General features: G+C 34.2%; 1 protein-coding gene across 5 annotated transcripts in view; it reads right to left on the reverse strand.

Annotated features, from left to right (window-relative positions):
- The window catches only part of LOC126832754 (protein artichoke-like), a 127,058-nt gene that overhangs the window by 63,634 nt on the left and 36,513 nt on the right, over window positions 1-26,911 (reverse strand). The window contains exon 3 of one of the 5 annotated variants that reach the window (XM_050563663.1): window positions 22,691-22,774. The exons of 3 other annotated variants lie outside the window; for them this stretch is intronic. The gene's annotated coding sequence lies outside the window, so the exon portion shown is untranslated. Of the gene's footprint in view, window positions 1-18,455; window positions 18,590-22,690; window positions 22,775-26,911 lie in introns of those variants that run through there. One more of the 5 variants, XM_050563664.1, reaches the window with a different exon arrangement.

The raw sequence follows: 26,911 nt of genomic DNA on the forward strand, positions 1-26,911 counted from the left end.
GACGGATCTGTCTTAGTACCTCTATACGTGCACGGTTGTCGCAATGAAAAATTACCCGGGCAAAAGTGCTTAGGGACCCTTTTAATAACGAAAAAACCCTTCTGGTGTTTCTGCGCGGCCAATATCGCCTCGGCGACGTGCCGAGCCAGTAGAGTGATGGATTTAGCGAAAAGTGCGACCGAACACTTGGAAAGAAAAAAAAACCTTGCGCGCATTACCGAAGTAGGAAAAAAAAAGTACAATACGTCCTATACCCTTTTCTCGTTTAGAACAAAAGTGGATAGTTTTCGCGTTAACGCGCCGAATAGTATGCATATATTATACTAAAAAATGCATATACTATGTATTGTATAACGGCGAGATACTGTAATATAGAATGCTTCGTGGAAACTGATGGGATGTGCTAATTAAAAATCTGGACAAAACGCCTTCCGAGAAACCGTAAAACGGTTGCACTGGAAAATGTTATAATCAAAACAACGAAACAATATTAATTAATAAACTTACGTGGGCGTGGCTGATGTAAAGTTTTTAAATCCACCACTTGAGTATACATTTTTTTTTTTTTGTTTTTTAGAATACCATTGCCGATCTGTTGAATCGGATGACGTCCGATTTCGCGTATGTGAACACTACAGTGACTTAAGCTTTTTGAATTTTTTACTCTTGCACATAAAACCAGCGGTAGTGTAATTATTTTATCCTGCAAGAGTAAGGACCTCGAGTGGGGGGAATCGTCCGAGGTCGAAAGGGTGGGCGATTTCCATTCTGATTTTATTGTGATTAAAAATAATGGAAAAAATTAAAACACAAAAAGCTAACGCGTAATGTCTCTCCGCCCAACCTGCAACGTGCGGCAAATTACACGAGACGCGTGCAGTCATTATATAGTGTACATAATTAATTTGCTCTTGTTTTTCAACCCCGGGGTGTGGTCGCGGTGGCCCGTGTGAAAACGGACTTAAATATACAACTGTTTAGTGTATATTTTTTTTTTTTTACTTTCTTTTGGAAAACAAAAAAAAAAACGGAAGAAGAAAAAACACCGGCATTAGGTACCACCGCGCGCGATAGGATATAATATGACGTCGCTCTCGTCTTGTCGCTAACACTCGTCCCTCGACTCTGTTCCTTCCTAGCAGCCTCTGGTCTCAGATAAATATACAAAACTTTTTCCACCCGCATACACGGTTATTTACTTTTCTTTCGTTGCGTCAGTTCATTATTTAAAAAACAGCTGCCGGTCGTTTTTTTCTCAACCGACCATACAAAATACCCGACCTAAAAAAAAAAAAAAAAAAAATACCCAGTACAATCAGTCAGAGTGTGCTATTATACCTAATGCGCAATTAGATCTTTGGGTTTATCTGCACGACGTAGATTCTTACACACTATACGTTCGTTTAGCTTTTTGGATTTTTTTAAATCAATAATAATATACCGTGTGATTTGTATTGTACTTCTAGTGTACAGGACATTCCAGCTCAACTCCTCTCTGAACACTATCCTACTATACATTTTTTTTTAAAGTTTTAACAAGTTCCACGAATACATGTATCTGGTATATAATATTATACTGTCTGGTATTTGAATTTTTAACGCTCCGCCAAATAAGCTTAATACACTAGTCGTTCACATGATATAATTATATACGGTCCAATATTTGGGAAAATTCAGAGTCGGCCAATCTTATATAGTTATGCAACTAAAGGACTGTACTTTATAATAATATATGTCCATAGTATTTTTCCAATATAATAACCTTAGGTGGGCGTAATAGGCAAAATATCGGAGTTCGGTAAGATGGATAAATATATACGGGTAGCGGGTTTAATTCAAGCCCAGCTGTAGTAGAATATGTTTATTCATCGCCGCCTTTATCTTCGGTAGGTACACAATGTCTGCCAATATAAGATATATTACAACATCAAAATGTATATAATATAATATTTCACTAACAGTTCGAAATGATTGCCCTGTTCCTATTTTACTGACAACCAGCAAGTTGTATAAAGTTGTAACTAAAAAGGAAAAATATACTTGAGCGCAATACAGTTTTTTTTTTTTTTAATATTCAAAAGTAAATTAAATATTCAAAAAAACAAACCCTAGAAGAACTCCGCCGAAGAATAAATTTACGATTTTAGTGTATATTAGCGAATATTTATTTCTTTCCATTTTGCAAACTACCGATATTTCACTGAAATATTTATGAGATAACATTAAAAAAAAAAAAAATGTACAATCAAACAGAAAGCTTAGCGGATTAAATTTGTTTCCTCAGCTGAATATCTTTATGCAAGTCCGTCGATACCGAAAATTAAATTTTAAAGAAAGCAAAATATAATATAATGATTGAGAGAAAACAGAATTTGTTGTATGCGGCAAATGAAACCCAAAACATGATTTACATCGGTGTTGTCTGTCGGACACGTTTTTGTGTAATCTCCCAGATTAAAAGCATTCGCATTTACCAGACATAATATATATATATATATACATTATAATATTTTGCTAGTCTAAAGGATTATATTTTAATTAATAGATACTAGCGAGTTGATCAAACAAAATACGGGATTTTAATCAGACCTCATCTCATTAAAAAACCTCTTCAAAATAAAATCCCGCTCAATACCTATCTTTAATACAAAATCCTGAAGAAAATCTCTTCGTCAAGACTGATAGGATGATTTTTACAATTAAATCATTTTAATACAGACGAATAATTAGAATGTATTCCATGGTCACTATGGCATAGTGTACACCGCCTAATGTTAGATATTATTATTACGTTATTTTTATATATGGTTCATATTATAGTTGAGCATTTTTATTCCTACAAGTTCCGGATACGAATTTTCACCGTGAAAGCAGAATCCCATTTAGACAGTTCACAAAAAAACTAAAACGCGTTAAAAAAAATTGGCGTGACACTTACAAAGGACTGGAAATGCAACTTGCAAAGATCTGATGAAAAGTTTTTGGTAATAGCGCCGTTTCTTGTTGTTTGTCTTAAATAGTTATTTGCATAGAAATGAATAATTCCTTTAAAATTAAAATACACGTTAGCGAATAATCTGATGGCTATATTAAATGGAAACTGTACAAATATATTAAATCAACCTGTCTGTCATAAGTAAACTTATGTAGAGTATAATAATATCTTTTCAGATCAAACTAAAAAAAGTATGTAAATCAACATAGTAGGTACATCGAAGGATTATTCGTAAAACATAACGTTTAAGTTCTATTAATAACCCAGCTATAAGCGTTTTAAGGCTTAAACACTTAAAATGTGTACATCATGTAAACTTATAATCACGTTCCGAAAATTACACACTAAATTAATGAAATCATTATGCACTCACTCGAAACAAATAACTTAATGTAATAATGTTAATTTCGAATAATTAATTATTCACAATGCAACTGCATTGTGTTTGATGATTGCGTTATTATGCAAGTGTTAAATGATATTTAAATTAACCTTTCAAATGGGTAAATTAAAACTAATCCAAACTAGGTAAAACTGAATTACAATAATATGTTTCATATGCGACCCATTCTCGAGTCAACACAACTTATATATGTATATATATATATACAGGGTGAAATATTAAATCCGCATTAAGCTAATACGGCGTCAAATGTTAGGGTTTGTGTGCTAAAAAAATTTCGATCTAACAGCTGCGTGTAAACGCGTGGTAACAATTGCATAAAACTTATTTCTGGACATTTGTCTGGGAAATTTATTCTTTTAACAAACACTAGCAACTGCGGAAATCAGGCGTATCAAACGGTATAATATTATGTTTCCCCTTGGCAAGCGTAAGAGGCCAATTGCGCAAATTGCATTGTAATCAATGAGAACTTTTGTATAGTTCACAAACCCGGCCGGTAAAAACTCCGTAAGTAACGCGTCGGCTCGCATTACAAATGTAAGCACAGCGAAACTTTCTAGACGTTTCGGCTTGATGCCGCAGCAACCGTACGTTTCCCATTTGTAAGTAAGTAAGTACATAGCGGCGGTATACGCACATTATAAGTACTATCAGCCGCATAAGCAGCCGCCAAACGGAAACCCATGTAAAATCTATGCGCCGGGTAAATTTCACATTTCTGTATTTCTCGTCAAAAGTTTTTTTTTTTTTTTTTCTTTATTTGAGATATAAACAATCTATACCTTAGGGGCACAATAGGTTTATATGGTTAGAGTAATTTACAACATGATACGCTTGACGTGAGAAGTCATCCACTAATGACACTCAATATTGATTTTTTTTTTTTTTTTTTTATTATAAAATTGTTAAGCAGCTGATGCTCTGACTTGAATTAGTTGATGGGAGGGGGTTGAACAAGTAGGTCACGACACCATTTTCGTTTTAAGCGTCTGGGTGGGTTTCCAGGAATAGAAAGGACTGCAAGATTTCGTATTAGCGGGTTGTTATTAGAGGAAAGACGATTGTGGAAGCGTTGGTAATGAGCTATAGCTTCTTCGTGTACCAATTTCATTTTTAGATCAGTGTGGATTGTGTGGTTTGAGACGTAAGGAGGAGCATTTAAAAGTTTCCTGAGTGCTAAATTTTGAAATGTTTGTATTTTATTTATATTTGATTTTTTTGCATTACCCCATAACTGTATGCCATAAGTCCAGACTGGTTTGATTAAAGATTTATATATGAGCAGTTTTGTGTTGATGTTAGTGTATTTGTTATTGTTAATAAATGTTTTAAGAAGGCGTAATCGAGAGTTTAAGTTTACTCGTTTAGACTTTATATGGTGGGCCCAGGTTAATCTACGATCTAGAGTTAGTCCAAGATATTTAACTGTTTGATGGTTTGGAATAGAGATACCATGAATGGAGACAGCTGGGCAGAGAGTAGGTCTAAGGGTAAAAGTGCTCGTCAAAAGTAAAAATAAAAACCCAGTGTGCATTATTGCTTATGTTGTATTATGTATGACAAAACAAAACGGTTTCTGTAATTAAAAAAAAAAGACATGAACGGAAATGTGTCTTCACGCGGTCTCTTCAGAGGATAATGCAAGCGCTACCCTATCATTGTTAAGAGCCCAATAAAGGTAATCTGCGAGAGGCGAACAGGCGCTCAATTAAACTAAAATAAATTTGCATTTACCCTGTGGGAGGCGTGCACGCTGTACGTATACATTTTAAGTACAAATTGTATCACCACAGGAGGTATATATATATATGCTGCTTATAAACATAATACAGCGTCCGACCATAATTGGGTTCACTGTTCGGCTATTTATTTCGGACCAGTATAACAATAGTCATAAAAAAAAAAACAAATATCAACCCACTCAATTTTTGCGTTCGACATGACCTACCGGTACGCTATAATTAAACATAAACGGCTACATGTTTTTTATTATGTATTTCCTCGGTCCACCCACTATGGTACCTATTGGTTATAAATATTCATTTGAATGGTGACGAAAATATAATTGCGATTCCGCCTTCAAGCTCCAAAACAATAACAAACCGTTTCAACAATTTTCACTTGACTTTGCAATGTCATGATGCAAATGTTTGTAGTATCTAGGTTAAATGTTAAACCATTATTTTTTCATATACAAACGCTTTTAAACTATATGTAGAACCTTTGTTGTTTATATACCGTTTTGATATTGAGGGTCGACTTAACAATGTTTTTGGCGCAAGGTCTTCTCGATTCAAGTCTCAAGCGCTGCTTGTTTAAATAATTTTTTTGTACCCAAATTTGTGTGTTCAGCACAGCTAAGATTCTAGCCGAATGTAAGCTCTACCAACACCCAATTAAACACCCCGGCTGGGCTAGCTTGGTTAAAAAACAGACTGACAATAGGTATTAATAAGCTGGGTATATTGTTTTACATCACAAGATGAGATTTTTCAATCAGCGTTTGTAGCTTGTAACAGTAAATTTTGTGCAATATGCAAAAAATTAATTAAAATTTTTGAAAATAGGGTGCTAGAACAAAATGCTGTCCACGTACTATAAATAGCAATACCATCCTGTCTCTAAAATTAAAAACAATAAACTGTACATTAAGCTTCAAATTTCCGGATTACCTATTTATATTTGAGCTAGTTAAACTGTCCAATTTCCTGCCGTGATTAGAATATAGAATTTAATGTGGTAAATGTACAGTAAAGGGAAAATAAATTATAATAAATAGATATAGTAAAGTACAACTTATGACAAAAGTTTTTTAGTTTATCTATGGTACGCACACACATAACATTCATGAAATTTGTATGAAAATACTTTAAAAATTTCACGGGTATGATGGAAGAAATAATGTTATATTAGTTACAAGATAAACCCTACAAAATAACGCCGGAAAGTCTTACACGAAAGTGGCTATATTTTTTTTACATCAAGGATTACCTTACCACCGTAGTATAACATAAAGAGCGTATTTTCTCCTTTAGCTAAGGATTAGAACTATACACAACCCTATAAGATTATGTTGTTTTCTTGAAAAAAATATTTACACATCTATCCGTACAGATTAGGTCATTGAGGATAACTAGTTATCAAACATAATAAGAGTTTAAAAATAAAATAAAATTTCATTACATTTTTTATGGTCTATGTAATCATTTTTTACAATGAGAGATTTTTGTAACCACTTCAAATAAACTCATATCTCGTTAAAAGCTTACATAAAATTAAAATGGAAATAACAAAAAAAAAAACCTAACCTCCAGTTCTACTGCTAGGCCGAATTACCTAAAAATGGTATTAGGTTAGGTTAGGTTAGATTATCATATTAATGTTGTCCGTCTTTCACATTATTACATTTTATTGGTAATAAAATTAAAAAAATGATGTCTTCGAGATTCATTTTTCAACAACTTGATGGTTTTAGATGAAAAAAAAAAAAAATTAAATTATATTCATAAATATCTTCTTTATTAAGTTTTAAAAATGTTTAATACCAATTACGTTGTGAGTACTTATATGGCTCGATATGAGGCGTAATACGATAGGGACTATGCCTACCAATGGTTAGTAAACTACATTTAATAAAGTCTCGCCCACACAGAACATGATCGCATTTTGCAAGTGAACAGCCTAAAGAATCTGTCTTGCCACCCGCAGTGACAGTCCTCAGGGGAACGACGTTTAATTTAAAAATAAAATTCTTTTTTGAAATACTATTCCAATGAGATTCTATCATTCGTTTCTTACAGTAAGTAAACTGGTATACACACACACACACATATGTATATAAAAGCATCTGTTTACTTGCCAACCAAAATTACTGAGGCGCCAAAAGTATTTTTATAAGGATTTAAATTTAAACAATCAATTACGGTGATATTACTTAAATTGATTTCGACAAGAACATATAAATACGAATTCGTTTATTTAACGCATTAGCAAAATTATGATCCGTATTGTAACTATATTATACTCAGTGAATGACTCCCACTATAATAGCATGCCCGTGTACTCGTGTACCTATACTCAGAATATAGAAGGGAATGTCGTTTGTAACAATACATAATATAGTACATGTACAGTTGTAAGATGAATTCGAAGAGTCCAAAGCTCTCTCGTGTTTGTATTTCACAAATGGCGACCCGCATCTTTCGATTTCCAGTATACTATGTGTATAGATTTGTGTATGGCTGAAAATAGATTATGACAATGGAACGAAAGTCGGATGAGAGCGACGCGGCCAGTACACAAAGAGTATCAATCGAGTAATGCATGCAAGCTGCTGCGTATACCATGCGTGATAAGAATGATTTTTGAATGGCTAATATTGTATACTTTACATTAGCAATATACATAGGTTAGGTTGTCAACAGTCGTGCGATAATCTCTTATTGTAATATCGTGACCAAATTAATAAAAAAAACTTACAGTTATTTCATTTGTATTGAACGCTAAGGCGAACTTTACGGTGACTATTAACATGAATATCGTGTGACTATTTAAATATATTGTATAGAAGTACATATATATATATATATATGAACCATTGTAAATTTGCTCCGCTGAAAAACAGCTCCTCTTGGGGAATTAAAACCGATGCGACTGTACAGTGCAGTGGTTTAAAGCAGCATCGTCGACACGCTTCATAAAAGGCTCTGTGGCCGCACGCTGATTATAAAACGCCCCTAAACCTACTGCCATTCACGCTCTGGCGACATTATGTATGTGTGTGGATGTAATTTCACATTGAAAACTCGATTACACCGTTACCACTCGGCACTAGGTAATTGGGTAAAATCAATTAAGGCCATAGAATTAGAATACCAAAGGATATATTATGTATTTTGTAAATTCTAGTTCAAAACCTCGGTCGGAAGCGGTGACAGAAATTCTTTGAAATTTAACGCGTCTAGGACCGGTCGAATATGATCTATAAAATGGCTACCTAATAGAATTTTTTTTATATACATTTTGGTCTATCGTATAACGACCATAATAATATAGCTTATACGTTTAAATAAAACGTGCACATATACACGTGTAGGAATGTGAACGATGCGTTTGGTTCAAAGAACTGAACCTAATACTATAATATGAAACGTTTTGCCTAAGCGTTTTTGAAAAAAATGCAACCCTCGTGTAACGCAGAGGCGCGTTCAAACCATATACAACCTATAATAATATATTGTATTGTGTTATAGTACTTATAATGCCTATTCATAGTTTAAAAAAAATATATATTCGAAGTTAAAATACATATATTTTTTTAAATATTAGTTTTAAGGTGTAGCTTTTAAAAATTAAATAGTCGCCTTTAAATTGTATTTGTTTATTAAAACAAGAATGGAGTGTTTGAAATAAACATTAGTCGTAATTATTTTCAAATAAATACTTACTTTTGTTGTAAGCATTTGAAATTAAAGAAGAAAAAGGTGAGTACTTGGATAACAATGAACACTTATAAATAACTGTTTGCCCAGTTGATACCCTAACGTTTTAACAACTCAAAAAATAACTACCGATCATTTAATATATTCTTATAAACACATTTTGATTTGAGTGATTTCTGCGTTTAAAAAGTAAATAAAATGTGTTATAGCCTACAGCGGTTGATATTTTACATTAAAAAGTTAACCTTCAAGACAAAGTACATAATGTTGTTTACTTAAATATAAAAAACTATTTTAAATCTCTTAAAAAATATTTAAAAATGAAACAATTTCAGTTAAAATAATTCTTTTGCAGTAATATTTTCCTGTCCATACAATCTTAAGCATTAACTTGATCATCATCTTAATCAAGCCTTAATGACTGATATAATATATTGATTTAAAAATTGTTGTTTGCGGGATAATTATTTTGCTTTATGCATAGTAAACGAAAATAAATCACTATGATAACAGTGCCAAAAAGTAACGATTTCTGTCGAAAAATAATTATTTAGGTGACGCGCGAGAAAATAGAAATAATGGATAATTTAAAATGGCCTTTAAAACAGATTAATTATAATTAATTAACCTTTACTCTTAATTGACTAACCATATCACATAAAATAATTCATAATAATTTTACCTTTCGCCTGTCGTGCAAAATTCTCAACAAGTTTTACAATGGCTGTTCAAGAATTTATTTGCAAAATAAAAAAAAAACGCTAATTTTACTTTCTTGTTTTCTGCTATTTTCGACTAATTAATTGCTCGAGTCCTTACCATACACGGCCTGGGATTAATTAATCATTTAATTTTTAATTATAATCAACGCCAAACGTTTTGCGATAAAAGACGTGAAGTTTTCCATAAGACCTTCGTTACTTTAATATTTGCATCATCTACATTTATTACATTCAGTTATTATTCCTGAAGACCTGTCATCTCCCCATCCTAATATGATCCATCTCCACTGTGCTCCAGCCCCACTGTGCTGGCTTTTTTTTTTTTGTAAAAAGGATATCTCACACACCTGAATAGTATAGAAAGTTATCAAAAACTAATTCTAGTTGTGAAGTTTGTTTTTTTTCTACCTTAAATATTTTTACTTTATTTTTTAGGAACAAATAAAAGTTATATTTGAAACTTTGTCCACGTGTAATATAAAACTTGTACCTACCTACCACGAAAGCAGTATCTAAAATTTGTCGCTTTTTAGATTAAACTAAACAAATTATATACGCATTAAATTTAAATCGCATTTGCATTGCTCGTGTAGTTGACTAAACAATAAAAAAACATAAATAAGTAAATAGAATAAAAAGTTTTTGAACCCAACAATGTTATTATTGTACTGCAAATAAAATATGATACCCTTAGTATTTTTTTTTTTTTTTTTTTGTAATAATAGTTGTTCAAATAAATTGACATGCACGTGCAGTTTTATTGTATCTTGTTTTTATCATAAATCGTTTTGAACCAACAAAAAAAAAATGTAATTTTATTATAGTCGGATAAGCCAATAGACAATATAGGCACAGCACAGCGCCTAAAGCCAAAGGAAAGCAGTCTCAAACAATAGCAACACCGCCATCGGCTCTGTCCGAATAAAGGCAAATTCATCCATATAGCATTTGATTAAATCGTACTTGAAAAGTTCAAATTCGTTTCTCTCTAAATTCACAAACTATAAAAATATCTGCCAATCACGTTTTTAACACATAATATCCGGTATTGGATTTAATCGTTCTGCTATGAAATTCCAATATAGGTGATGGAATATACATAGGTACAGTATTTGCACGTTTGAAAATACCGTATTATAATACCGCGGTGGTGTGTGCTGTACATCCATTTCTAACAAGGAACATTGTACGGCTCGTCATTTATTATTTCCATCTTGAAATGGCAGACTTCGAGGGAAAAAATATTATAAAATATGAAATCGAGACGTTCAATCACGCAATATAAATTACCACCTCGCAGGCAAACATGACGTATTGTTATGCAGATATACGTGATGGCTGTGTATGACGACGGTTGAAAGTGGATTTTCCACGTGAACATTTCAAATGAGAAGTATCCTCCGTGCCACGCTGCCAACTGATGTAGCAGCATTATAGCACTTGCCCCGTACAGAATAACATGCAATAGATAAACTAGACCCGGTGAATAGAGAAGCACGTTAGCAGAGACACGTCTTATACCAACGGTTTAATTCTATTTCGAAATACCACCCGTCTGTGTATCATACCCTTGTTTGTGAATCAAACGCTATTCAATTCGGATAGTCCATCTTGGTTGAACATGAAACAATGGAAATACTTGTGTTATGATCTGTTGAATTTTAAACGGTTTAAGTGCAAAACAAAGACTATCAATTTTGTTATATTATTTTTCGCAAAAAGGAGCCGAATCGATTGGCTGCGTTGCTCGTTTTTCAACGCTATTTCTGAATGGGTATAAGCCAAAATACCTATTATCAAATCGCGAAAGAGAACAATACTTCCGTAAGCCCTTTTTTTGCTTATTTAAAAAAAGGTTCGTTCGAGTGAAAAAGTTGTTTTAACGCGTAATACTGTTCCGTTATCGTATGAAATACTTAAGGATACCTCCACGTTAAACCTATAAAAAGGGACTTTACTCGAAAATATCTAATCCCTTTTCCAATAATAATCGCTAATAAGCACACTCGATATGAAACCGTTCAAGAGCACAAAATCCCATCAGCGTACACACCATCAAGTACGAGCGGAAAATAATTGTAAAACTAGATAAAGTTTTTATGTACAATAAAAAAAAAAAAGATGCTTGTTTAATGAAAACTTTCAACATTTGAACCGTTTGTTGGTCATTTCTTAGACTAACAATTTAAAAAGAAAAGTTTTTTACTCAACATCTCTCTCTCTCTCTCTCTTTAACTCTCAAAAACAAGGTCGTTTAAAGGAAAACTACTGTTATCGTACCAAACACTTAATAAACGCGATTCTATACTTTTTTATCTCTCGCTTTACCTTACGGTTGATTCTGTTGTACTATTATTTTCATAGACAGTAAACAACAGCTAATGGGACATGCGGATACGTAACACACAATTCGGAACACTGCGAGCACAATGACTACAGCACAGACAGAGCATAGTATGTACTACCTATGGTATACTGTGAAGAAGGTGCCTTCTTGCACACGGTGTCGGTCATCTTCAGTAAGTACTAACTTCAATATGTAAACTTGCTGGCGACGACAACGTACTGTCGCGATACGATACGAATGATATGGCGTATGCAAATATTGTTGTCATCGCGCGTTGTATGGGAAATAAATTATTATACTTTTCAAACGGGTTTTTTTACCGGCCGTCTCTTCGCCGAACCAAAAGCATAACTTTTTTTACTCTGGTTTACTGCAGTTGTACGTGTGTGCGCTTCCGACGTGACGGGGCTAAAGAAATATTTCCCAGTAAAAAAAAAACAATCAAACACACACACGTGATTGGCTTTCCATCTCCCGTCCGCCCCGAGCTAAAATGTGTACCCGATTGTGGATTACCATAGTTAGTATAACAAAAATTCACTCTTTTGCCTCTCCCCCCTTCTCCTGTGTATGTGTGTTTGCTTTTCGTTTGTATAATACCTAAATGTATAATGTATATGTATATTTATATCCGGAATATTTGTAACGAAAAAAGTTTTTTCCGAAAACGACCAACGCCCAGAATATGATATAGGTATCGACGAATGTGAAAGCCTGTGCTTGGTTTCTATGTATACTTGTAGTGTTCATCGTAGTTCTCAAAGTCTTACCACTTCTCATATTTTTTTTTTTTTACTATGTATCATGTTTGTTTTTAATGCTGTCCTTGGTTATTTAGTTCTTGCAACAACACTGAACAACTCCACAAATTTACAACATTCACCGAGAGCTACTTACTTACTCTGTTTTTGCATATAATATTTGCAATAGGAAAATTATTTCTTTTATCCAACTTGTTATACTAGTCGTTTTCGTTCAACCGTTGTTTTTTTTAATTTTTTTTTATGTAGGTATAGGTGTATTAATATACACTAAATAAGTGTTTTGTATAGATGGGAAATATAATCAGGCGCTCTAAGCGTTCAACTCGTTAAGCTCTCATCACTTACGAATTGCTTTTGCGTACCACCTTACAGATTACATTGCCCGAAATAAGCCCTAAAGTATAGTGTTCTATTTTTGCAAAGAGATGTACGTTAATTAAGAAAACAAGAATACCGTTTTTGAAAGCGATCAGTTTATTTTTCATTGGCTTCTGCGAGATTCTGGGATTTATACAAAACTATAAACAATATTATTGATAAGTATTAAATATTAACTATTATAATAAATTATTAATTTCATTTGTTTTTCAAATGAGGCATTCACCGACTATTCATAAGTTTGTTTATGTTAAACATGAAATGTAAAGAAAACCTACGAGTTCAATCGCGATTGGATGTTCACAGAAGTACACAATAGAGCCGAGCGCCTAGCGTTTAAGCTTTTAAAAGTTTTTACTTAAATATATTTGGAAATAAACTTTCGGTGTTCGATTTTCGTTCAAAAGAAAAGTTTTTAATGACTATACGTGGCAGTATTGGCTATTGAATAGGTTTTTTTGACCTATAGGTATTGTTTAACAACTTTTGCAACGAACCTATATTCATTAAAATCATGTTTTTTATTATGCATAATACACAGTGTATTAAAACTTTAATCTTTGTCCCATAGAAATTTTAATAGAGTTATATCGCATTACTATCATCGACATTGTATTCATCAAAATTCAACACGTCTGTATAATATTACAATATAATACCTACTCAAAAACCTGACACTACTTTATGAGTGATGATAATAATAAAAACGTAGTTTTCTAAAAAAAAACTGCTAGAGTTGAATGAACTCGTTTTATTCAGGACTCGTGTCGATTAATAAACACCAATCTCTATATAACATAAATTGTGCGCTTGCACTTGTGTTTGTACATAAATCGTATGAATATTCTATTAATTGAAATTTCAGCATGTTGTAAGCTATTGTACTGTTTGAATGCCGTGTATGAAGGCTGCAATCTTAGGACAGGGTGTTTATTTAATGAATTCGTTTCATGTTATTACATAGCGTATACCTAATCTAAGTGATTGGTTTTGGCCGCAAATAAAAATCGAATTACAATATAACCAACAGAAAATGTACTATTCCGGTGTTTTACATAGTATTATTATAGGTTGCGGTCTAGGTTCACCTACTATATGCAAATGTTTACGGTTTTGCCGGCGACAGTATATACCGGAGTTAATTTAACTCAGATCGATATTAAACGTATAATATATAGACTGCTGCGGCCCATATGGAGAAACCGTCGCGGATGTGTGGTGCCGTTTCGAGAATCGTAAATTGTATCTTTTTTGGTTACCCCTTGTCAAAAGGGATCCGAAAGTTTACCGGTCGAAGAAGGCGCACAAGTATATATATATATATGTGCATGTGTCACTCTCGACGCGTCGAAACGAGCCATAAATTACCTAAGTCTGCCGCAGACTTATTTCCCTAAACATATACGTCTGTTCGAGTTTCCTTAGGGCCTCTGCATATACACCGATCGCGTCTGAGACCAGGACCGTATTGTCACGTCAGTGAGTTTTTATCTCCGCAATGATTCGTTCAAGTGATTTTCGGTCTTTTATTATTATCATAACGTTATAAACGGTTGGGTTCCTACGCAAAATCCATCCCAAAATGATTTCATACTCGGCGCACACGTCGAGTCAAACGCAACAAAATTTAAGCCTACCAAATGAATGCACTCATACGTATGTATGTGTCAGTAAATCTTTAGCGTCCCTAAGTAGTTGACCAAGCACCACGGGCGTTCGTGTCCATGCAAACACACAATTAAACAACAGTTGTGTTCTATTATTTTTACTAAGCATCTATGTAGTCGTGTGGATGTTCTGCTATGTAGTCAGACAATAACATTAGCAAATATAATCTGTGCGGGACGTTATCTCGTGACAGGTTTGAATAAATTTAATATAATAACATTTTTTGAAACTACTGAAAATCTCCAACGTTCTTATGTTTCAGTTTATTTTACTAGGTTCGGATGAAGGACAATCAGTGGCGGCGCAACTACTACTAATCTTAGCGATCAGGTGCAAAATATTTACATGTAATATATACACGTGTACATTATAATGGAAACAATCAAAGTTAAGAAACAAAATTATATTAAAACTTTTTTATACATTTTTTTAATAAGAGAATTATTCATTTGTAACAATTCCACGAATAGCTTGGCTTTAACTTTTCACTGAACGGGTTTTACATTGTAATAATATTCTTTAGCCTTTGTGTAATACTATGAATGAAGTAAAGTTATAGCCATTGAATCGAAAACAATTATAAAAATAATTGTAAATTAACCGTGATGATAAAAAAGTTTTTGATATTCCGTTGCAGTTTAATAGCAGTCGGGTCTGTCATAATTATTACTATGTAGTAATAGTTAAAGTATCGCAAAACGAGTATAAATATATAAAAAAAATTCAGTTGTCTTAGACTTGGAGGCAACAACTATAACATAAACACTCGGTTCAATTTATCACTATTTTAATCCGACCATCCGATAACGGATAACGTTATACACTAGTGCTTTCAAAATGGTTGATGATACAGCATCACTCATCGAGCTTATGTACATGTATCGAAAATAATTTTTGGGATTTGTGCTTCAGGGTAATACCGAATTGGTATTTGTATAATACTTCAATTGTATAATCTAATCGCCTCCACTACAGTATTAACCGCGCGCAGACAATGTGTTTATCAAACACCAGATAAATCGGATGAATTGATAACACAATTCTGTAATAGCACAATATTATTTATCTCTGCAAACGTCGATGATATAAGTGCATGGAAACGAATCATTTTCCTTTTTGTAATAACAAAAAATGTGTTTTTCGCAGTTCAGAACATAAAAAGATAATAATTAAAGGAGGCGCGCCTTGGTAGGTTTTTTTTTAATCTGCTATGACCATAATATATTATTTGCATGGAACTGAAACCACTGTTGTACATTTTCCTTTTTTTTATTAATATTACAAAATGATATTCACCAAAAAAAAAAAGTTTTCGGGTTGCGGTTGCACTAATATGTTTTCAAGGTATACAAAGAGCAGGGTTGAAAAATGAAATATGAACACACCAAAAGCGCATCGGCCGGAAGTTCTCTTTTTCCCCTTTTCGGCCCTTTCCGAGAAACGAGTATTTTTCTATTAACTCGGAGTAATTGAAATATTTATTTTGGTCGTGACAAAGAGCAAACTGGTAAACGTTACACCTACCTACCTAAATCACAGTATATGAAACGTACCGTTAATAGTTATCGCAATCAATCATAATCAAATCACTTAAAGATTAGCAAGGCGGACGATTGATTGAGGAAAAACAGGTAATATCTAATATCAACCAATGCGACTTGTGTGAAATACAAAATAGGTTTACGCCGGATTTCATGTTGTCAATATCAGAAATGTATATGAAATTAATAACCGCAAGAGTACATTTGTTTGTATACTATCTTTGCTGCGTTTCGCGTTCCCATCGAAAACTTTACTGTAGTCGATTGTATTTTGACAACGACACAGACGAAAAGCGTTTGCAGACTTACTCGCGAAACACGAACAGATTAAATTAAACAAACTCCATTACACCGTTCGAAGGCGATGGTCGCATTGAGATATTGCCACCGGCTAAAGAAACTATTTCCATTTGTCGACATATTAATATGTTACCGAAACATCCGACGCATGCTTGAAGAAACATTATTACCCTATAATTTTATATTGTACCTGAATAATTATTACACTATCTTTATGAAACGACGTAGCCCTGTGTACGTTATTATTGTAGAGACATCGCTAAGTCGGTCGATGAACAACAAACATCATTCAATTAGGATTAAATTATTATTATAGAATATTATGATATCAGAATCATAGCATGTGAGTGTCATATCACGTCGTATAGTTATGAACACCACAATTACTAATTCTGTGCATAATGTGTTGGTTATTATTGGCAAGACGAATAGAGGAATGTATTATAATCTGATATGTGTAATGAATGTAATTACTATTGTGTAAATTCTCATATTCTAGAAATCTCAATTTGCATGAGTATTTCACTTGACGGTATTTTCGTATGCACTTTTACCATCTTATATTTTTAAGAACGTCTAATGGTGATTTTGAAGTATGATCAACTATACTATGTTTATTGTGGAATTCATTTTTAAAAGTGGCTTGTCGTGTACGCTTCCGGTCGAGTGCCGAGAGGAGCTCACTGGTTTAGTTTAAATTACAGATTTTTGTTTTTGTTCAAGCCTTAAAGGATATACATAAATTTACAAAATATATATAATTTCCAATACATAATTGATGGCTAATCGTGAGTTATGGACGGCCGATGTATAAATTCTCAATTTTTCTTCTTTTTTTCTTTATTATTAATGCCGCACTGTCCGGACGGATCAATTTTTCTCGATTGGAGACGCGTTCTCAACCGGGATAAATTATTATAATTATTTTTTTTATTTCCACCTTCCGACTTTCGGTTCTCCTAGCAGCCGAGTTTATGATGGATCTTGTGGATTACCGATCGCACGTGATTTGAAATAATAACCGTCACACCATTGGAAACACCGTGCAACGGGTGGACATGAGTCCTGGAATCTCTTTCAAAAAACAATTTAAATCTCCCGTCGTTCGGGCTCCCATACATTTGCAACTGGCCGAATCAACTTTGTTAATCTTCCAACATCATCAATAATTCGTATACGCACTATACGTTTGTAAGTATAATATAATAAACGTCCTATTTTTCGATATAGACCCGACAAAGGAAATCCGACTCTTTTTCTGTAGACGAGCGGGAAAACTGATGAAATTTCTGCTCGGGTTACATCTTGTAGACCTTTCGATTGTTTACTTATAAAAGTGCCGGTTGACGCCGACCGTGGAGAGATGCATTAAGATAAAAACGCTCGAAGGTGTGGCCGGGTTAGATAGTAAATTAACTCGATGTAGAAATCAAATCTTTGTAAAGGGCGGGTTGTCGATGACATTAACAACAATAACGTTTATTAATAGTAAAGATCAGACAATGGACGACGGGCAGAGCGACTTGGGATGAGATTTATTTTACCACCGTCTCCACCCGATATTTATCTTTAATGGTGTACGTGTACATGTGCTCTTTTAATACGAGTTTAGTCTTGTTTTTCATCACTACAAGCGTCTACTCAGTCATCGCCCGGCTAAATGGTTTGCACTTGAAAACTTTCTGAAATAAACTTTTTGATCTTATTAAATCGGAAATTGTTTTTTTAAAATTGATTTAGGTAATTTCAACTTTAAACATTATGTAGGTGTGTACACATAATTTTAATTTATGAACAGACACCTTGATTGACACAAACTAACCTAACCACAAGCGAGACGAGGCTAACATCGGTTTCATATCAGACGGTCAATTAATTTTCACTTTAACTTACCGAATACAGTTGACTTTTAAACGCATGTTCTTATATGGACACAGTTGTTTGGGGTTTTGAAAAGAATTAAAATGTTATTTTAAAAATAAACCATTATCGTGTGGAGTGTGGTTAAATATTTTAACAGCCTTGTTACTGAAGAAACAACAATTTAATGCCGATTATTGCGAACGATAATACCGACGAGACTGGCCATAGGTGGTTAAAACGACCACGCGAGACTTTTCGGGTGAACACTTATTAATAGTATTAAGCCACGACCGAAGGGAGCGCGGAACGAAAATAGCCAAAAGGTCGATCCACTCATGTGGGATGTGCTGTACACGGTGCCTTACGAACGACATAATGGACGGTGATCAATATATTCATCTTTCACTCGCGGTGGTCTTTCGAGCATAGACATTGCCCAGGTAAGGGTGAAAAAAAACAATATCCGTGTGCTCAACTGTGAAACACAATAATCAAACGCGTTATTAAGAAAGGGAGAAAACGAAATGGCATTTTTTTTTTTTTATCAAACTAAATATAATATTGTGTAAGATTCAGACAAACGATGACACCGGCGGCTTGTGCAATGAACATAACATACAAACACATTCTACGATATTCCATACAGCGCACAAACGAAAACTTGTTATTGTCTATATGTACATGGCCGTATAAGAGGGCTCGGGTATGATATTCGTCTGTGTGAAGACGGAGAACGACAACGGCGGAGATAAGGAGCGGATACAGGAACGGCACAAATTTATGACTTCTATACAACAGTGTATATTATTTGAGTAGGTAAGAGAGCATGTACACGAGAATAGAAAACGAGCAATAGAGATCCCCTTGGGGAAAATTACATTTCCATAACCGCCGGCGTCCCGTTCACACCCCTCGATTTCGCCCATGAGCTCCATGCAGGTGCCTCGGCGGCCCAAGTAAAGTATTCTATCAATTTCCAGGCTTTCCCCACCTTAAATGTTTCGCCATAACACGTGTTAAATATGTGTTCCTTTTTCTTATTTGTTTGTTTCGGTTTTGTCGATACAAAGATACAAGCCGAAAACCGAACGTCGTTGTTTGGGAACAGAGAAGTTAAAAACAAAACCCGTACCCTTCGTTATACACACACACACACACACAACTTATGTTTATACTGTTTCGATTATTATGTTAATAAGAAAAACGAACGAGCCTTAGATTTTCCTTTTCGTTGTTAACAAGCATTTTAACGACGTGCACATCATACTGTTTTACACCATTAGGTAAAAGCGGCATCATAATATTCATTACTGTTCATATGTAACGATAAAATAATTCCGTTTAAAATGTGAATTTTTCATTGTTTATAACGGTGTAAAATTAATAATAATTATAATTAAAATTTGTTATAATCATAAAAATTACACAGTTATTACTATGTACATTTTAGTTGTCTTACAAAAATAATCTAATGCATGTGTTTTAGGTGCGATGATCATTATAAATTAATTCAGTGGTATATTATAGCTGTTGATAAACCTTTAGATTAATAATTATTTTTGCAATCGTATATGAGTATAGATATAAGTGTAAAAGTTAACTGTTGAGTTAATTAAAACGACAGAAACAATAATTTTACATATAAAGATGAGATAAAATGAGGCATATGGTATTTAATACTAATATAATAAACGACAAGCTTACACGATAAACCTGGTTAAATATGAACTTTATTCTTCGAAAAGTTTGAAAACTATTTTGTAAACGCAATCAACTTTCGAAATGTTCGTAAGTAGCTAATACTTCCCGAATAAAATGTAATATTTTATAGTTAATATTATTATTATCAGTCAATATCTCACTGGGCTTAATTATTATTAACTGACTAAATAATTATTATTAATTTTGACTGGTCCATAACCAGTTTCGGACAACTATTTTTAAAGTTATAAGAGTTTAAAAGTTAGGATGGGAGGGGAAGTGCGGTTGGGAAATGCACCCAGATAAAAATAAAAATACACTTCACCTATCCTACTGCTCTAAACTTAAAACTTTAATATCAAAACATTAAAAAAAAAAAAAAATTAAATTATTAATTAAACCCGGTGAGAGATTGACTGGTTCGTGATAAAAGAATCACCCTGTATTACTTTTCTGCATATATTACATAGGCGGCAGTTAGGTATTGTACGCGATAAAAAAAACGGTCATTCTGCCCTCAAAACAATATCGTACGTATTGTGTTACTACCGTATTATAATCCCTTACAATGGCTTTTTTTGTTGCAATATTATTATTTTTAAACCAAAAACACGAGGAAACGCTCGTTTGACCCGCATTCGGGACAACGGAGAACATATTATCATAATCATTCAACACTGAATTGTATGTTTTTTTGTATTTTAGAATTTTTTAGACTACACGTCGTATGTACAAATGAGGTACACGAGCTATATGTGTATAGGTACGGGTTGCACATAAATATTAGACGGTCTCTCACTTACATATACTGCAATAATAATATAACGTGCCATGCCGTGCAGGTCCTTTAAACGTGTGCCCCGTGCCGGCGAACTTGGCGAATGGTCGTGATGTGCTTTATTGAAAACCCAAGCAGCCAAAACTAATTCCCATTGACGGCGCCCAAAACAATAGAATTATTATTAAACCTAACGAGTTCGATTCACGTTTAATGTCGCACGATTATGCGCCCATTAATTGGGTTTTAATCAGAATAAATTATACACGCTTATATAGGTACAGGGTGACTATGTACAACGTAACACAACCGATATCTGTTGTTACTGTTATTAATTCGAGGAGTTAATAAAACACATATACGTTACGATTAAAGTTTCAAAAGTTACTGTTAGAACTCTAGAAAAGTATCAATTGAGACATTCAATTAGAAAATTGAATGTCTCCAAAAAGTAAAATGCAATTTTTCAAAATTATTCTCAAATAACGTTAAATGCATCACCCTGTATTAGTGATAAATCGGGTGGCTCGCGTTAAGCAATCGGACGTGTATTCTTAAGTCTCGCCGAACCGGAAATTCGTTCCATTGTTCCTGTCCGGATGTTTTATGTATAAATATATATACACGGTGACTTGTACAGTATACTTGGGATATTATATTAGTAATAATACGTCACTGTGGTGTATCGATGGCCCACGTGTACAATACTCTTTGTAGAGCCGAAAGTTTTTGTAGTGTTTTAGGTATTACCGCTTTTCTGCGCATTAAAAACTTTGTTAAACTCAAATTTGCAAATAAAAGTAATTTTCCAAAAACGTCCGGCGTTCGCGTCGCGCGTTTTTAATGCTAAATTAGATTTAGAAGGAAATTGAATTTACTATAAATATATATATGTATAGAGATAAACGCGTATAGTAAATCAACCATGTTAAAGTTTATAAACCCAAAACGATTCTTTTTAATGAGTTTGCAATAATTTTTTATGGAGACAACTTAAATGATTACGGAATTTTTTTTTTTACTTGTAACAAAAAAAAATCTATAAGAGCGTTTTTATTGGCGTGCATGCGGTGGTACATGCTTATTACTTAATGTGTCCAAGTTTTCTTTGAAAGTAACTCCATAACCGAAGTTAATGCTGCACTGTGTATGGAAATAACTTCACCGACAGAACTAGCTATGAAAATATCAAACTACTGTAGTTATAAAAAAATAATAATAATAATTCACCGTTCATTTTTTCTAAAAAGCGAAACGTGTATATTTTTTCTAATGAAAATATTATGATATGTATTTATTTCAAAAGCAAGCAGTTTGTCATAAATACACGAATACGAGGCAACATTTGTTTCGAAGCGTTTGAATTATGTATTATGCACGACTTTTTGCGAACAAAACCAAGTAGAATTTCCAAGACTTTTTTTTTTACAAGTTTTCACGTAGGTAATCATGTACTTTCAACTTGTGATAGATCGCGGTTGGTCGCTCTTCTAACCGTAAAAAATACAAATATATTATATAACTGCGACAGGCAGCCTACTTTAATTAGATTTCTAACTTTTTTTGTTATATTTTACTCATTCGTTACATTTTAGTCGGTAAAGGAATACAATATAATATTATACAAGTTACAACTGCTCAATTTGTTCTGCCAATTAAGCAGATATAGAAATAGTCTTATAAATTGGGTGTTAAAAAACGTATAAAAAACCTATCACATACTTTTTCAGCATCGTATCGAGGCTTTTAATTTAAATACATCACTGGTGTAATAATAATAGCTCACCTGTTTGTTGGCGATGAAGCGCAGCGGTAATATTATATAATCAATGGAGTGTAAATGGAAATGCCGTTTGCGGCGACTTTATTTCTGGAAAAAAAAACACACATAATCCCATTATGAATGGCAGACATTTACCGTCGTTTAACGGTGGAGCTGAAAAATGTGTCAAAAGTAAATCCTAGTTGTCTAATGTACGTTAGGTATTTCACAACTTAATCCGAGAATCAGTTATACCCGCCAACGCAACGTCCCATGCGTATGACTTTTACACTCGCCTGCCTACCCCCCCCCCCCTGCCCTCGTCGTTTTTGTGTGCATCGCTAAGCCTTCCATAAAATATGTTTTCTTATCACATTTAAAGGAAATGATGCATTTTTTATACAATTTTCGGGTGCAAATGTTTTGAGCAAGCTCGTTTTTTTAGGGTACTTTCACACGAAGCAGCCCGGCGAATAAAAAACGCCTGGGTGTTATGGATGGTTTTACTAGCGACAGATTGGCAGCCCTACAGATGGTGACGGTGGTTGCCTTTGCCACAGAACGCGGCTTCGAATAGTGGCCTCGTGTGAAATAATATTTAAGCTATTTTTCATTGAAAAAAAAAAATCCAAAATTATATGTGACAATTTTTAAGAAAGTATAAAGATGAGACGCGGTAAGTTCACATACATTTTCCGTATCTATAAAAAGAAAACTTAAATTGTTAATTTATAAGTGTACAAGTATAAGACATTAAATAGTCATAAGAATATCTGATGACAAACAGTGAAATATGTTCTATTGCTTATTAATTTAAGATTCTTGTAATTATATATTTGGCATCAAAATCTAAAAAAAATTATCATACAAAAGAAAATGTGTCCTTGAAAAATCCACCCCGGTAATTTTGTTGGTTTCAATATTTTCTTTCCAATACAGTTGAAAATAATTTTAAACAAACATTTGTTTTATTCCCCAAACGGTATAAAAAGTATAGGTTTCATACTGGAACAAAATAGAATATATTAGTGTTGCAATGTACAAAACAAGTGCAATGACACTTTGAACGCTAACCGCATATAAAGCGTACGGATTGCCGATTAACAAATTGATAAATAATAATATGTACCTTCAAGTAAGTCCTAAGAATTTGAGCACCACTAGTCTCAATATAGATAACATCATTAATGTAAAACCTTCAGCATCTCAATTATAATATATTTGCATTTTGTACTTCATAGTTATAAGTTATAACAGATACAATCGCTAGTAAATTTATGTTTACTAGTCCTTAGATAGGGTCTTACACATTAAGAACATTAAAAATATCTTGCATTTTATGAATTTAATCAAACATGAAAGACGTATACTACTTTGTATAACCTTGTTGGGTTATAGGTATGGGTCTAGTTACGTTACTTCTAGCCCTTATAAGCTCTGATTTCGTTAAAGATTATGACTTGAATGTAAAGATTTTCGTTTATGATTTTAACCAAAGCCCATTCAATACATCTCAACGATTACATATTATAAAATAATAAATCGGTGTATTTTATTTTAGCTACTGTGTTAGGCCCATGATGCTGGGTTATGCCTAGACTGTAAACACTGTTGTATAAAAGGATGTATGCACATTGTAGCATTTGAACAGGTAAAATACAATGTATATAAATGTACCTTTCATAAACCACTAGTAGTTCAAATATAAAGGTCCATGCCTTTACGGCCAAGTAGAAAACCGTGGTGACTGTTATAAAAAAAAAACTTATTAACGTGGCTAATCGTTTTTTGCCTCCATAATACTTCACTAACCATTCGTTTTTTTTTTTTTTAGTACTTTGAAGGTATCAAGCTGCTGGTGACATTTTTATGTATTTGACATTTAAAAAAAGAAAACAAGCCTTACGGTTAAGTTATAAAATATGGGAACGAACATCAAAGTCATAGGTTGGGCTAGAGTTTGTTTACTTGGGACCAGCGGTTAGCGTTTGTATTAATGTTTCAATAATAATAATAATAATCGATCACATCCCGCGGCCGACCGTTGTACAGCAAATTACAGCTGATCTAACGATACCCGTTTACATAATGGCAATACCAATAGATGATGATGATATCAGCGTTTTGTACAACATATGGCATACACAGGATACACTACATCCGGTATCTTTTATAACGACACCGCCCGTTATCGGCGCCGCGCACCATATAGTTTCTTAATAAAGTCCTCGCGAATAATATACTACGGTTGTGTTAAAGTTTGTTTGCCGAACCCGCGTGGTGATTAATAGAATTTCTAATTATACACACGTCCTCCGAGACTTTTAACGGTGCCGGTGTCATTTCGCGCACACACAGTCTTAAAATCCAATACCGCCATTGTTTCCCAAAAACGTCAAAGCTAAACTTTGCGGGTACGGTTATCGCAGAATTTATATGCACTCGGCGGACTGCGAGTCATTAACCGAGAGTTTTGTTTAGCAACGCAAACGTCTAGGACAGCTGTTATTACATGCATACTATTGCCAAGTACACAAGCGGATTTTCGGATATTTTCTTTGCACCGGCACATAGCGGGCAAAATTACATAACAATATTATATATATATATATATCGTAGTTTTTGGGTTTTAACAATACACGCCCGTTTAGCGGGAGGATATCCCCCCCGAAATCGTTAGGACACGACGTTATATGACGTGCAGCTGGGGGAGGGAGGGGGGAAATGTGTGTCTACCCCTTTCGGCAACGGACAGAGCAAGAAGTACGGGCAGTGGCGGGGAAAAATTCATCTTTTGTGACGGTGTATACCGCTGTACACACGGCATCATCAATTACCGGACGCAGCGACATACAGCGAGCGAGAGGTCTCCAGCCCCGCCGGCGTTTGTTCCTCCCGCGGTGGTACATGAATAATAGACGGTTCTGCGGGTTTTCTTCGTGTTTGCTATCGCACCCCCTCCCCTTCCGCCGTGTCGCTCGTACCCTCCCCTCCCCCCACCCCCGCCGATCGATTGCCGACGTGTTTTTCTGCCGTCGACGCCCGGACCTCGAGGGTAATTAAAACCAGGGGAGGGTGGCTGTGGCGAAAAGGGTCGTCGGTCCGTCGTCGTTTGGCCGAAGGATTTGATAACGTTCACACCGTGAGTTTTCCGTCGTGGACCTGCTATTAAGTGCAGCCGGCGACGACCCTCCCCCCCCCCACCCCGGGAAAGTTCAAAACCGGAGCGCTTAAGTCGCTGCACCGATCCCGCACAATCCCGGCAAACGATGGCCGAGGCCAGCCGGAGGACGCGGATAGCTAGCTTGGCCGTGATCCAAAAACCGGACAGCCGCTATGCACTACTATAAAATCTGATCCACGAATACCTAACAACGTGGTGCACGACGACGGCAATAACGATATTACTACCGTTGTCCGGTTATAATAATAATAATAATAATGATAATAATGATAATAATATATTATAATGTGTTCGACACCGCACTAAAAATACCCCAATAATTATTATTACGCCGAAAGCATAACGACGCGGCTAACAGTACCCGGCAACTCGTATCGTTTCGACTGTCAAAATTCTCTGGTCGTTAATCTTCGCCTTCGTCCGGTTAACTGCTTAAGTCGACACGTCCTTACATCTACAAGTCTAAAGCCAGTGAACCGACACACTTACAGTGTTCAGTGTACACGCGGATTCGAATGTTGCGGTTCAAGACGAATGCCGAAATATATATTTATGTATATTAATTTTATTGTCATTGTATATTTATTATTATTCAAAATTTATATTAAAAAAAAAATGTACATAGAATTATTATCATTCATCTACTAAGTTTTAGTAACTAAAAGAGTATTAGTCTAAAGGGAAAACCTTTTAAAACTTTGCTTTTAAACACATCAAAAATAATATATTATTTTATTAACAGTTATAATGTGGTCATTATAAAAAGCATATTAATGTAAAATCATTTTTTTTAACTGGGCATATGTCATTTTTCGATTAAGTGATTCGTATAGGGTTCGGTTCCCACAACATTAATTTTTTAATAATATTCCAATTTGCATAGAACGTAATCCTTATGTATACACTAATATAACCGAACATAGTACCTAATTAAGTTTGATAATTACACTACTAACCGTCGATTTAAAAAACGTTGAGAACGCTTTAATTATAAATTAAACGTGGGCAAATTGTAAAGCTACCATTAACAGCTATCGAGAACATCAGGAGTTAGCTTATTT

This window comes from Adelges cooleyi, unplaced genomic scaffold (assembly GCF_023614345.1).
Source record: "Adelges cooleyi isolate 19-005CV unplaced genomic scaffold, UGA_ACOO_1.1 ACOO_flye_CR_arks_rails_tigmint_CR_PRNA_167, whole genome shotgun sequence".
In the NCBI taxonomy this organism is placed as follows: Eukaryota; Metazoa; Arthropoda; class Insecta; order Hemiptera; family Adelgidae; genus Adelges; species Adelges cooleyi.